This window comes from Arachis stenosperma, chromosome 6 (genome assembly GCF_014773155.1).
Source record: "Arachis stenosperma cultivar V10309 chromosome 6, arast.V10309.gnm1.PFL2, whole genome shotgun sequence".
Taxonomy (NCBI): domain Eukaryota; kingdom Viridiplantae; phylum Streptophyta; class Magnoliopsida; order Fabales; family Fabaceae; genus Arachis; species Arachis stenosperma.
The window spans coordinates 89,313,605-89,323,156 of NC_080382.1; the positions used below are offsets into that span (position 1 = coordinate 89,313,605).

General features: G+C 39.3%; 1 non-coding gene across 1 annotated transcript; it reads left to right on the top strand.

The window, feature by feature from the left end:
* The first annotated feature begins 8,580 nt into the window (after positions 1–8,580).
* Positions 8,581–8,688, top strand: LOC130938002 (small nucleolar RNA R71). The gene has a single exon (XR_009069187.1). It is a non-coding gene; the product is annotated as a small nucleolar RNA R71 (small nucleolar RNA).
* Positions 8,689–9,552: the final 864 nt, after the last annotated feature.

The window sequence follows — 9,552 nt, forward strand, 5'->3', positions numbered from 1 at the left end:
TCGCCCACAGAGCTGGGGACACCAAAGCCGTGCTTCCACGGGATGATCAGCATGTCCCTAACGGGAAATACCTCAGACTTCAAGCAGCCACTACAAGCCTCCCTACTGCTCCAGTTGAAGATGATCCTTCTTCAACACCACAAGCACCTACAACTGATGAATTGCTCCAGTAGATAATCAAATGGTTGGATCGGCAAGAACACAAAGCTAAATTGAGAGAGCGCCGCAACAACTGACGATTCAAACACCTCAGGGAGCTACTTAGAGGAGATTCCAAAGACTTCGACACCCCGGAATCCACTTCTTTCACTAGCACAAAGAGCCATGATGGTCCCGATTGTGGAGATACTACTACCAGCCCATCCCTGTTCCTAACAGATGGCACCGAGGACGGTGCAAAGCCTTAAGTGTGGGGAGATCGGTCAGTACCTGACTTCCGGAGGTAATTTCTCTTCTCTAGCACCAATAATTAGGATATTTTAGTTAGATTTTCTTTTTTTTATAGAATAGAATAAATTGCATAGGTTAGGATAGTTGCATGCATGTTCTACTTGATTGAAAAGACAATAAGTTTCTTCTAAGACTCTATCTTTGGAACAAAAATTTCACTAATTTTTCAAAAAAATTTTATGATAAATTTGCTTGAGTTGTAATTGGAACAGGATGTTTGAGCTAAAGAGCGCACAACCTATGAAAGATTTGAGCCTTTATGTATGGTTACATTATTTAACCATAATTATTTTATTCTTGTGTGTTTACTTCTCTATGATTGTAATCTATATTTTGTTTTATCTTATATGTCCAATATTTATTATATTTGCATGCTTGCACATGATTGAGGCCATTATTTGTTTAAACTCACTTATCCAAATTAAGCCTACCCTTTTCAATTACCTTTGTTAACCACTTTGAGCCTTTAAATCCCATCTGTTCTATATTCTACCACATTAATAACCTTAAGCTGAAAAACAATTGTATATCCCAAATTGAATCTTTGGTTAGCTTAAGATAAAATTGTGTGTGCTAGCTAAGTATGGGAAATTGTGGGAACAAAGGTTGTTAAAGAAATGTGTCATTTAATAGGAATTTGGATACATACTCATGTGAAACTACAAGAACCGAAAATCCATGTGCATTGATAAGATATATTTATTTTAGTCTTTCAAAAAAAAATACTAAATAAATAAATGAATAAATAAGGGGACAAAATTTCCCCAATGTTGAATTCAGAATTCAAAGATCAATGCACAAATGATAGAACCAAAATATAAGTTGAAACATGAGTATGGATTGGAAAAGGGAATTCTGGGTAGCTAGGTATGAACTTTAAGATTACATTAAAATATATAGGTTGGGTTGAAGCTTGGGTTAATTAAAGATTCAATTTATCAGCTCACTTAACCAAATGTATATCCATACCCTCACCTTGGCCCCATTACAACCTTGAAAAGACCTCATGATGTTTGCATTGGTATATTAACCGTTGTTGATTGGTTAGGAGAAAAACAAAAGTTAGAAAGCATGACTAGAGAAGGATAGAGCGATTACCCTATACACTAGAGATTAGAGCTACATACATTATCAGTAAGGGTTCAATGCTTGAATTTTCATGTTCCCTGCTTTCATGAACTATCTTCTTGCATTTTTATCTGTGTCACTGTAAAATGATAGAATTAGTAGAATTTAATTTGTAATTGTTTTGAAGAGCTTATTTACTTTTGATCAAGTGGGCAAGAATCATATAGTTGCATTTGTTTATATATATAGGATTGCATTGCATGGGTTTCTACATGTTCATACTTATTCATTTTATCTCCTTCAATTAAGCATGAGGACATGCTAATGTTTAAGTGTGGGGAGGTTGATAAACCACTATTTTATGGTTTATATTGTGTGTAATTGTGTGGTTTTATCATGATCCTTACCCACTTGTTCATCAAAATAGCGTGCATTTAGATTTCCTTCCTGAATTCATTACATGTTTGAAAATTGCTTTCTAAAGGCTTTAATTATGTACTTTTAATTCTCTTTTATCCCATTTGATGTCGTGATCTGTGTGTTGAGTGTTTCAGACTTTACAGGGCATGAATGAGTTAGAGATTGGAAAGGAAGCTAGCGAAAAATGGAAGGAACACAAGAATTTGAGGAGATAACCAGCGAGAAGTGACGCGGTCGCCTGGCTCACGCGACCGCGCGAAGGAGAGCAAATCGCAGTGACGCGGCCGCATGGATCGCGCGGCCGCACGGATTGGAAAAGCTCAATCGACGCGGTAGCGTGGACGACGCGAACGCGTGGCATGGAAAAGTGCGAGTGACGCGTCCGCATGGGTGACACGATCGCGTGACATGTGTGATCTGCATAATCTGCAGAATTCGTTGGGAGCAATGTTGGACCCTATTTCGACCCAGTTTTCGGCCCAGAACAGCAGACTAGAGCCAGAGAATATGCAGAAACAAAGACAACATTCATTCTACACAGTTTTTAGTTTTAGATCTAGTTTTCACTCCTCCTCTAGGTTTTTCTCTTTAGGTTTTAGAATTTAATTTTCAATTGGTCTTAGCATTGGAACATTGAGAAGAGTTATTTCCTCATCAAGACTTCGTCATTCTAGTTCGTTCTCTTAACTTGGTTTATTTCTTCCATGTTCTTTGCTTTGTTCAATTTTGTCATTTGAATACTTTTATGATTATTTAATACAAGAATTATTTCTTTCATTTTAATCCATTTTACCTTCTAATAATCATGTCTTCTTTTAATTCCCTTTCATATGTTATGGATTTATTATTTACAATGAGCGAGTAGTTCCCCTCACTTGATGGGGAGTTGATTGAAAGGAACTCTTGAGTTGGAAGGATTGAAAGGGAATTTGTAATTGGGTTAACTGTTGGATTGCTATCTTGTCACTAACACCAATCCCTTTGAACTAAGTGGGTTGCAACTTGTGAACAGATCTATCATTCCAACTTGTTTGACTTTCCTTTACCTAGTAAAGAATAATTAAACAGAATAACCATTAATTATAAATTAATCCGAAAATCACTCCATCAATAATAGAGATTCCAACTAATCAACTCCCAGTCAAGGCTTTTATTTATATTATTCAAATTTCCTCAATTTAATTTTCCATCTACTTAACTCAACTTTTTGGAAACATCTAATTAATAAAATAGCACACTTTTCTGCAACTCTTTCGGAGACGACCTGGGACTCAAACTCCCAGTAATTTTTAATTTAAATTCTCTGTGACATATTTCTAAATTGATAGGCAAATTTTCGGTGAGTTAAGAACTATATTGGCAATGTAATTAATCTAATAATTTTTAATTCACCACTTTCTGTGCACCATCAATTTTTGGCACCGCTACACTTTCATCTATGACATCACACTGGAAGATAGAGCGATCTTCTGGAGGGTTATTAATAACTGAATCATAAAAACATGATCCATGGATGAAAATACAATAGCAAAAGGTCCTATTTGTAGAGAACTAGTAGCCTAGGGTTTACAGAAATGAGTAAATGACATAAAAATCCACTTCCGGGCCCACTTGGTGTGTGCTTGGGCTGAGCATTGAAGCTTTCATGTGTAGAGACTTTTCTTGGAGTTAAACGCCAGCTTTTGTGCCAGTTTGGGCGTTTAACTCCCATTCTTGTGCCAGTTCCGGCGTTTAACGCCGGGCAGTCTTGAGCTGATTTGGAACGCCTGTTTGGGCCATCAAATCTCGGGCAAAGTATGGACTATTATACATTGCTGGAAAGCCCAGGATGTATACTTTCCAAAGCAATTGAGAGCACGCCAATTGGGCTTCTTTAGCTCCAGAAAATCTACTTCGAGTGCAGGGAGGTCAGAATCCAACAGCATCTGCAGTCCTTTTCAGCCTCTGAATCAGATTTTTGCTCAGGTCCCTCAATTTCAATCAGAAAATACCTGAAATCACAGAAAAACACACAAACTCATAGTAAAGTCCATAAAAGTGAATTTTAACTAAAAACTAATAAAAATATAATAAAAACTAACTAAAACGTATTAAAAACACACTAAAAACAATGCCAAAAAGCGTATAAATTATCTGCTCATCACAACACCAAACTTAAATTGTTGCTTGTCCTCAAGCAACTGAAAATCAAATAAGATAAAAAGAAGAGAATATGCAATGAATTCCAAAAACATCTATGAAGATCAGTATTAATTAGATGAGCGGGGCTTTTAGCTTTTTGCCTCTGAACAGTTTTGGCATCTCACTCTATCATTTGAAATTCAGAATGATTGGCTTCTATAGGAACTCAGAATCCAGATAGTTTTATTGATTCTCCTAGTTAAGTATGATGATTCTTGAACACAGCTACTTTATGAGTCTTGGCCGTGGCTCAAGGCACTCTGTCTTCCAGTATTACCACCGGATATATACATGTCACAGACACATAACTGGGTGAACCTTTTCAGATTGTGACTCAGCTTTGCTAGAGTCCCCAATTAGAGGTGTCCAGGGTTCTTAAGCACACTCTTTTTGCCTTGGATCACGACTTTATTATTTTTTTTCTTTTTCCTTCCTTTTTTTTTCGTTTTTCTCTTTTTTTTTTGTATTCACTGCTTTTTCTTGCTTCAAGAATCATTTTTATAATTTTTCAGATCCTCAGTAACATGTCTCCTTTTTCATCATTCTTTCAAGAGCCAACATTCATGAACAACAAATTCAAAAGACATATGCACTGTTCAAGCATACATTCAGAAGTCAAAGTATTGCCACCACATTAAAATAATTAATCTGTTATAAAATTCAAAATTCATGCAATTCTTCTCTTTTTCAATTAAGAACATTTTTCATTTAAGAAAGGTGATGGATTCATAGGACATTCATAACTTTAAGGCATAGACACTAAGACACTAATGATCATAAGACACAAACTTAGATAAACATAGGCATAAAAATTCGAAAAACAGGAAAATAAAGAACGGGTCCACCTTAGTGATGGCGGCTTGTTCTTCCTCTTGAAGATCTTATGGAGTGCTTGAGCTCCTCAATGTCTCTTCCTTGCCTTTGTTGCTCCTCTCTCATGATTCTTTGATCTTCTCTAATTTCATGGAGGAGGATGGAATGTTCTTGGTGCTCCACCCTTAGTTGTCCCATGTTGGAACTCAATTCTCCTAGGGAGGTGTTGATTTGCTCCCAATAGTTTTGTGGAGGAAAGTGCATCCCTTGAGGCATCTCAGGGATTTCATGATGAGTGGGATCTCTTGTTTGCTCCATCCTTTTCTTAATGATGGGCTTGTCCTCATCAATGAGGATGTCTCCTTCTATGTCAATTCCAACTGAATGACAGAGGTGAGAAATGAGATGAGGAAAGGCTAACCTTGCCAAGGTAGAGGACTTGTCCGCCACCTTATAAAGTTCTTGGGCTATAACCTCATGAACTTCTACTTCCTCTCCAATCATGATGCTATGAATCATGATGGCCCGGTCTATAGTAACTTCGGACCGGTTGCTAGTGGGAATGATTGAGCGTTGGATAAACTCCAACCATCCCCTTGCCACGGACTTGAGGTCATGCCTTCTCAGTTGAACCGGCTTCCCTCTTGAATCTCTCTTTCATTGAGCGCCCTCTTCACAAATGTCTATGAGGACTTGGTCCAACCTTTGATCAAAGTTGACCCTTCTAGTGTAGGGGTGTTCATCTTCTTGCATCATGGGCAAGTTGAATGCCAACCTTACATTTTTTGGACTAAAATCTAAGCATTTCCCCCGAACCATTGTAAGCCAATTCTTTGGATCCGGGTTCACACTTTGATCATGGTTCTTGGTGATCCATGCATTGGCATAGAACTCTTGAACCATTAAGATTCTGACTTGTTGAATGGGGTTGGTAAGAACTTCCCAACCTCTTCTTCGGATCTCATGTTGGATCTCCGGATATTCACACTTTTTGACTTTGAAAGGGACCTCAGGGATCACCTTCTTCATGGCCACAACTTCATAGAATTGGTCTTGATGCACCCTTGAGATGAATCTCTCCATCTCCCATGACTCGGAGGTGGAAGCTTTTGCCTTCCCTTTCCTCTTTCTAGAGGTTTCTCTGGCCTTAGATGCCATAAATGGTTATGGAAAAACAAAAAGCAATGCTTTTGCCACACCAAACTTAGAAAGTTTGCTCGTCCTCGAGCAAAAGAAGAAAGAAGAGAGTAGAAGAAGAAGAAACTGAGGAGATGGAAGTGGCTTTGTATTTCGGCTAAGGGGGAAGAAGTAGTGTTTAGGTTGTGTGAAAATGAGGTGGTGAAGATGGGTTTATATAGGGATGGAGAGAGGGGTAGGGTCCGGTCATGAATGGGTGGGTTTGAGAGGGAAAGTGGTTTGAATTTGAATGGTAAGGTAGGTGGGGTTTTATGAAGGATGGATGTGAGTGGTGAAGAGAATGGTAAGATTTAATAGGTGAGGGGTTTTTGGGAAAGAGGTGTTGAGGTGATTGGTGAATGGGTGAAGAAGAGAGAGAGTGGTGGGGTAGGTGGGGATCCTGTGGGGTTCACAGATCCTGAGGTGTCAAGGATAATTCATCCCTGCACCAAGTGGCAAGCAAAAATGCTCTTTTTGCCAGTCTTGGCGTTAAACGCCGGGCTGGTGCCCATTTCTGGCGTTTAACACCAGCTTGATGCCCATTCCTGGCGTTAAACGCCAGTTTGGTGCCCCTTTCTGGCGTTAAACGCCCAGAATGGTGCCAGACTGGGCGTTAAATGCCCATTTTCTGCCCTTACTGGCGTTTAAGGTTTTCCTCCAGGGTGTGCTATTTTTCTTTCTATTTTTCATTCTGCTTTTGCTTTTTCAATTGATTTTGTGACTTCCCATGATCATCAACCTACAGAAAACATAAAATAACAAAGGAAAATAGATAAATATAACATTGGGTTGCCTCCCAACAAGCGCTTCTTTAATGTCAGTAGCTTGACAGTGGGCACTCATGGAGCCTCACAGATGCTCAGAGCAATGTTGGAACCTCCCAACACCAAACTTAGAGTTTGACTGTGGGGGCTCTGTTTGACTCTATTTTGAGAGAAGCTCTTCATGCTTCCTCTCCATGGTTACAGAGGGGTATCCTTGAGCCTTAAATACAAAGGATTCTTCATTCACTTGAATGATCAATTATCCTCTGTCAACATCAATCACAGCCTTTGCTGTGGCTAGAAAGGGTCTGCCAAGGATGATGGATTCATCCATGCACTTCCTAGTCTCTAGGACTATGAAATCAGCAGGGATGTAATGGTCTTCAACCTTTACCAGAACATCCTCTACAAGTCCATAAGCTTGTTTTCTTGAATTGTCTGCCATCTCTAGTGAGATTCTTGCAGCTTGCACCTCAAAGATCCCTAGCTTCTCCATTACAGAGAGAGGCATGAGGTTTATGCTTGACCCTAGGTCACACAGAGCCTTCTCAAAGGTCATGGTGCCTATGGTACAAGGTATTGAGAACTTTCCAGGGTCCTGTCTCTTTTGAGGTAATCTCTGCCTAGTCAAGTCATCCAGTTCTTTGGTGAGCAAAGGGGGTTCATCCTCCCAAGTCTCATTACCAAATAACTTGTCATTTAGCTTCATGATTGCTCCAAGGTACTTAGCAACTTGCTCTTCAGTGACATCTTCATCCTCTTCAGAGGAAGAATACTCATCAGAGCTCACGAATGGCAGAAGTAATTCCAATAGAATCTCTATAGTCTCAGTGTGAGCCTCAGATTCCTATGGTTCCTCATTAGGGAACTCATTGGAGGACAGTGGACGTCCATTGAGGTCTTTCTCGGTGGTGATCACTGCCTCTTCCTCCTCTCCAAATTCGGCCATGTTGATGGCCTTGCACTCTCCTTTTGGATTCTCTTCTGTATTGCTTGGAAGAGTACTAGGAGGGAGTTCAGTAACTTTCTTATTCAGCTGACCCACTTGTGCCTCCAAGTTTCTAATTGAGGACCTTGTTTCAGTCATGAAACTTTGAGTGGTTTTGATTAGATCAGAGACCATGGTTGCTAAGTCAGAATGGCTCTGTTTAGAATTTTCTGTCTGTTGCTGAGAAGATGATGGAAAAGGCTTGCCATTGCTAAACCTGTTTCTTCCACCATTATTGTTGTTGAAACCTTGTTGAGGTCTCTGTTGATCCTTCCATGAGAGATTTGGATGATTTTTCCATGAAGGATTATAGGTGTTTCCATAGGGTTCTCCCATGTAATTCACCTCTTCCATTGAAGGGTTCTCGGGATCATAAGCTTCTTCTTCAGATGAAGCGTCCTTAGCACTGCCTGGTGCAGCTTGCATTCCAGACAGACTTTGAGAAATCATATTGACTTGCTGAGTTAATATCTTGTTCTGAGCCAGTATGGCATTTAGAGTATCAATCTCAAGAACTCCTTTCTTCTGATTCGTCCCATTGTTCACAGGATTCCTTTCAGAAGTGTACATGAATTGGTTATTTACAACCATTTCAATGAGTTCTTGAGCTTCTACAGGCATCTTCTTCAGATGAAGAGATCCTCCAGCAGAGCTATCCAACGACATCTTGGACACTTCAGACAGACCATCATAGAAGATACCTATGATGCTCCATTCAGAAAGCATGTCAAAGGGACACTTTCTGATCAATTGTTTGTATCTTTCCCAAGCTTCATAGAGGGATTCACCTTCCTTATGTCTGAAGGTTTAGACTTCCACTCTAAGCTTACTCAATTTTTGAGGTGGAAAGAACTTTGCCAAGAAGGCATTGACTAGCTTTTCCCAAGAGTTCAGGCTTTCTTTAGGTTGTGAGTCCAACCATATCCTAGCTCTGTCTCTTACAGCAAAAGGGAATAACATAAGTCTGTAGACCTCAGGGTCAACCCCATTAGTCTTGACAGTGTCACGGATTTGCAAGAACTCAGCTAAAAACTGATGAGGATCTTCCAATGGAAGTCCATGGAACTTACAATTCTGTTGCATTAGAGAAACTAGTTGAGGCTTAAGCTCAAAGTTGTTTGCTCCAATGGTAGGGATAGAGATGCTTCTCCCATAGAAGTCAGGAGTAGGTGCAGTAAAGTCACCCAGCACCTTCCTTGCATTGTTGGCATTGTTGTTGTTTTTGGCTGCCATGGATTCTTCTTCTTTGAAGATTTCTGTTAGGTCCTCTACAGAGAGTTGTGCTTTAGCTTCTCTTAGCTTTCGCTTCAAGGTCCTTTCAGGTTCAGGGTCAGCCTCAACAAGAATGCTTTTGTCTTTGCTCTTGCTCATATGAAAGAGAAGAGAACAAGAAAATATAGAATCCTCTATGTCACAGTATAAAGATTCCTTGAGGTGTCAGAGGAAAAGAAGAATAGAAGGAAAGGTAGAAGAATTCGAACTTATCAAGAAAGATAGAGTTCGAATTGTGCATTGAGGAGGAGTGTTAGTCCATAAATAGAAGGATGTGAGAAGAGGGGAAGAAATTTTCGAAAATTAAAGTGAATTAATAAAAAAATTTTGAAAAAAAGTAATTGATTTTCGAAAAATAAGATTGGGAAAGAAATTAAGTGATTTTTGAAAAAGATTTTGAAATCAGAAATCAAAAAGATA